Consider the following 5,242-nt stretch of genomic DNA (forward strand, 5'->3'; position numbering starts at 1 on the left):
AATAGATAATACTAAACATATAGCTGATAGCATAAATAACTACTTCCTCACTATTGTAGATAATAATAGATCCAAATTGGAAGATTGTTTACAAAATGAAGGTCTAGCTGATGTTTTTCCAATACAAAATCAAGTTAGATCAGTCTTTATTCACCCCGTAAATGAAGAAGAAATGAGGAACATAATAAAAGATCTAAAGATGAATACTGCTCCTGTAGTGGATGGCATCTGTACTCGAACAATAAAAGGAATCTCAGATCACATCCTAGATGTTCTCATTGAACTCTGCAATTTGAGCTTACAAAAGGGAGTTTTCCCAGAGATATTGAAAAAATCCGTTGTAACCCCCATTCCCAAACGTGGCAGGAATACAAATATTGACAATTACAGACCAATTACACTTCTGTCAATATTTGCTAAAATACTTGAGAGGGTGATGAAAAATAGGATTCTGAACTTCTTGAATTACAGTAAATTCTTCAGCAAGAACCAATACGGATTTCTGGAAGGTAAAGGTACCGAGGAAGCTATGAAAACTTTACTTTCCAAAGTGAATAGCAGTCTCAATGTAGGGTTGAAATGCTCCGCAATTTTCCTGGACATTTCCAAAGCCTATGACTCCATAGAACATGAGTTGCTTTTAGAGAAGCTAGAAAAAATAGGGATAAGAGGAGTGACAAAGGAATGGTTTGCAAGTTACTTACGAAACAGACATCAGCAAGTAAGGGTAGATGATAAAATGAGCGATTCAGGCTTAGTGAAGTATGGCATACCCCAAGGGTCAGTTTTGTCAGCTTTACTCTTCCTAATCTACGTGAACGACTTATGTAATGGAAATCTTTTGGGGGAAATCGTATCCTTTGCAGACGACACTGCAATTTTCTTTAATGGCCAATATGAATTGACAATGCATGGTAAAATGGGAGAGGATATGAAATTCATTCACTGGTGGTTTTGTAGAAATAGATTATTGCTAAACGCAGATAAGTCAAATCTAGTTCATTTCAAGCTCAAAAACAACAAATCAAATAATACCTTACCAATTCTAAAATACCATAGGTATAATATTGTGAGGATAACTTGCTCAATTGCCATTGTGAAATAATAAAGGAAACAGATTGTGTCAAGTACCTTGGTTTGCTAATAGATAGTAGGCTTTCATGGTATGAGCATATCCACAAATTGAGATTAGAAATGTTAATTTCGATAAGAAATTTTTACTTTTTGAAGGGTATGTGTCCAAAATATTTTCTAGTCCATTTATATCACACTTTAGTAGAATCGAGAATCAATTATGGACTAATTTGTTATGGAAGTGCATACTACATCACAAATTTAAAGCCAATTATTGTAGCACAAAAGCATTTTATAAGATTAATCTGTGGCAGGCCAAGGACCGAGCACTCACTACCCCTTTACAGGTCCCTTAATATACTAACCGTAAGACATTTTTTCTTGTTTAAAGCAGTTCTAGATACATTCATAAATAAAAACCAATTGATAACACAGCCTCATATCCCTTATCACAATGTTCGATACAGAAACAGAGTTCAATTACCAAGACCTAGGCTTGAACATAACAGACGATTTTTCAAGTATGTAGGTTGTAAGATTTTTAACGCCTTGCAACCTGACTTACAAGAGTGTCAATATAGCCGAGCGGTTAAGGCCAGATTGAAAAAAATCATTGCTGAAATTGATGATATTCAATTATTTCTATAAGAGTATTCCATAATCTAAGGTCGATATTTACATGTTTGTATCAATTGTTATCATATGCTTGAAAATGTGAATTCCATATGTGATTTTGTGTAATTATTGTGTCATAGCACCTTTAATTTACATGGCTTTTTCTGTTAACTGAATAATACTAATGATCACTAAGAATGTGCTGCCCGCACAAAATCCTGTTTAATTGCTTTATGATTTTATATTTTCTATGTTCAATACTTTTTCTCTAGTAATTTTTTTTTCAAAATTTTACAGTTTTAAAATTTATGTGTAATATGACTATATTTTCATTTGATTTTTTACTTATTTCATTTCATTTTTTTTCTATTGTGAATAAAAGTATGAAGAAGGGCCCCACACAGGATACCTTGGGGGTTTCATTTAGACTTTGATTATACAATGTATTGTGCATGCGACGGTGTTTGCTACACCAGTTAAGAGTGTTTTTTTCTGAAATATTTTGTACAATGTATGTTGATTGGTCGAATAAATATTATATTATTAATTCGTTTGCCAGGCTATATTTCAATACCTGAAAAACGTGATAGTGGTAGAAGTGTTCCCGATTTACACAAAATAGTTCCTGGAATTAAAAAAAGTGATTGATGTTGGAAAGAAGGTACGGTTAGTTGAGATGTATACAGGCTCAGTACGGTGTATTCCTGAGATGTACTACTCCATGCCATTCTGTGGGCTATTCTGGCTGTTTCCATGAAAGGCGCAATGAGAATTAGCATAATCAAAATAAATTAGTCGTCTGCTGAAAAGAAGACGAGCTTGCAAGGTTCAAGCGGCGAGGCACCCTTTTAGTGCGACCAGGCTACACATAGCAACCAAACAAGAAAAAAGTTTAAATAGCTTTTCGCATAAATTTAGTTCCAAACTCGCATACTCGCGCACGAAACAGGGTGGAAGGGACACACAAAAAAGAAGAACGGACAGAGAAAATCTGGTTGGAAGGTGTGGAGGGGGAAAGAAACGATTTACCATTACATAGGGTTGAGAAGTTTTGCTCCTCTTCCTCCTCTCTATACAGCGTTCGTAAAGCGTATTAAACTTTACTTTAGAAATTCTAATGAACATTTTGAAATAAGCCAACACCTTCACAGGCTCTCGCCTGTCTTTTTCCTTTGATTTGCAAATTTTGCAAAATCATCAACTACGGGAAATGGCCTGCTACTTTTCTCAACCCTCCACGCCACTCTATTAAAGCCATACGGCATGGAACATGCGGAAAAAATACAGTTTGCGCATCCTGTGAAAGACTAACTTATTATTTATCATTTTCATACTCTTGCTTTTAACGATTTATCTCCTGGGTGTACTCCTATCTCCACAGTTTGATATGATTATGTAATTGAAGGGTATGAAGGTTTTTGAAATTAAAATGTCTTAGAAACTACTTGACCAATTTTTCATGTGAATCGGTTATTTAAAAATACATTGATAATTTTAATTATTATCATCAATATTTCATTAACCTATTTTTTGACTATTTCTATCTTCATTTGAGAATAGAACAGTTTACTTCTATTGTTCCTTTTCCAATCATCGATAACCAGTTGAGGATCCTGAATGACCATTAATCTATAACTAAATAAAAAATAATCAAGCTGCTGTAACCAAACTTCTATTATTCAAGGTTAATTTTAATCTAAATCTTTCCAAGCTTTTTTTCATAATGGTAATAACCAGAAAATACCGGTATTTTCGATTGAGAATAATTGTATTTTGATTGATACAACTGTAATTTTATTTTTAATTCAAAATTACAGGTAATAAAATACACGTATTCTCCGGTATTTGAGAATTCAAAGAAAATATATTAATCACTCCAAAAAGCGCTTATTCTTTAAATTATTTTTTTCGAAAAGTAACCTAAATTATTGAAAATATACTTTGTTATTTCTCATACTTGATAAACGTTTTCCAATAATGTAATTCAATAGCGCTATTTGAATTGTTTAATCAATATAGAAAAACTCTGTATTACCCTTTTTTAAAATTTTCTACTCAAACACTACAAGTTTCTTGAACACTACTACTATTTGATTACCGAAAAATAATAACTCATTTTTAAAAATGGCATGATAGCTTAAACTAGTAGTGTTTATGTAAAAGTTTAGAAAAGGGTAATACAGAGTTGTTCTATATTAACTAATAAACGTTATTCAATAGAAAGAAAGTAAATCTCATGTTACAGTATTTTTTTTCTGTTATCAATTTCAGGGCAGGACCTCTTAACCTCACTGTCTATTGTAATCTACATAAATAAAGTACTCAATCAATCACTCCAAAAATAGAATAGAAGGGAAGAGCTCAGCAAAAATTATTGTCAGAAGTGGGATTCGAACCCACGCCCACAGAAGTGGACTGCGACCTGAACGCAGCGCCTTAGACCGCTCGGCCATCCTGACTGGTGAGGGGTAGCCTCTCAACAACGAGTCTCGGATCAAGCGCTTGCGATTAAAATCCTACATATTCCTGCAATCCTATGGATGAATATCGAGTGAAACTGGTGAATTTGGAATATTCATATCAGACACATAATCATTTCAATACTCGATTTTCATAAATCATCACAACCATCAGGTTGCCATGGCAAAATTGTAACGTGCTATAAATTTTCGGCTCTAAATTTATTGTCTAAATTCAATATTTTCTAAATTTGGCTTAGTGGTTTTGTGTTTTGTTTTGGTTTTGTATATGTTTGGACTTTTTAACATCAAAATGAACTTTATTCCGAAGTGAAAAGTGTAAATTTAAAGTATTGTGCTCACTATAACCTTAGTGTCCGGTTTCCCATTGGGGAACTTGGGACTATTATATACGGCGAGGTGGAACTACCCTTGGGTCTTCCCACCATTCAAAGCCATACGCTAATAATAATAATCACAACCTCAATTACAAACACATGGAGCCGGATGTCATCCACATTGTCTAAAAAATATATATTTATTTCCGCAAAAATATTACAAAATAAAAAATACAGACACTTGTGTAAATACAATAAACAATACCTGATAATGAAGAATGCTAAAATAACATACACAACATATTGTCAGAAATGGCCCACGTTTGTAGGTCATAGATGAAGAATTTTCGAGCCAAGAAGATAGCCTCTCATAGAGTCACTTATAATCTATGAAATAAAAAATTCCTTTTAGAGATTCTGCTCAACGTTTTAATTCAATTTTATAATCAGGGTGTGGATGTTTTGAATAAGTTTGATAATTTATTGCACTTTCAAGCCTTTATGAAATTAATTGAATGTTCTTTCCAAGGGTGTTCTTATGAATTTCTCAATTTACTATGGATATTTTATCAATATGACCTGGTTTGTTTGAGCGATCGGGTTCAGCATGGAGGTCGTCTTTTGGCCGTGGTTGTCGGTGATGCCCTCAGCGGCGGAGTTGGTCCAGTCATGCAGCGTCGTCCTGGTCCCCGTGTAGGCTCCGTCCGTGGTTCAGCACGCAGCGGTCCTCTTCACCGTTGTTTGATGCGCTCGTTG

General features: G+C 34.1%; 1 non-coding gene across 1 annotated transcript; it reads right to left on the reverse strand.

Annotated features, from left to right (window-relative positions):
• Window positions 1–4,064: 4,064 nt before the first annotated feature.
• On the reverse strand, window positions 4,065–4,148 carry Trnal-cag. The gene has a single exon. It is a non-coding gene; the product is annotated as a tRNA-Leu (tRNA).
• Between the last annotated feature and the right edge of the window lie 1,094 nt (window positions 4,149–5,242).

This window comes from Nilaparvata lugens, chromosome 7 (genome assembly GCF_014356525.2).
Source record: "Nilaparvata lugens isolate BPH chromosome 7, ASM1435652v1, whole genome shotgun sequence".
Taxonomy (NCBI): domain Eukaryota; kingdom Metazoa; phylum Arthropoda; class Insecta; order Hemiptera; family Delphacidae; genus Nilaparvata; species Nilaparvata lugens.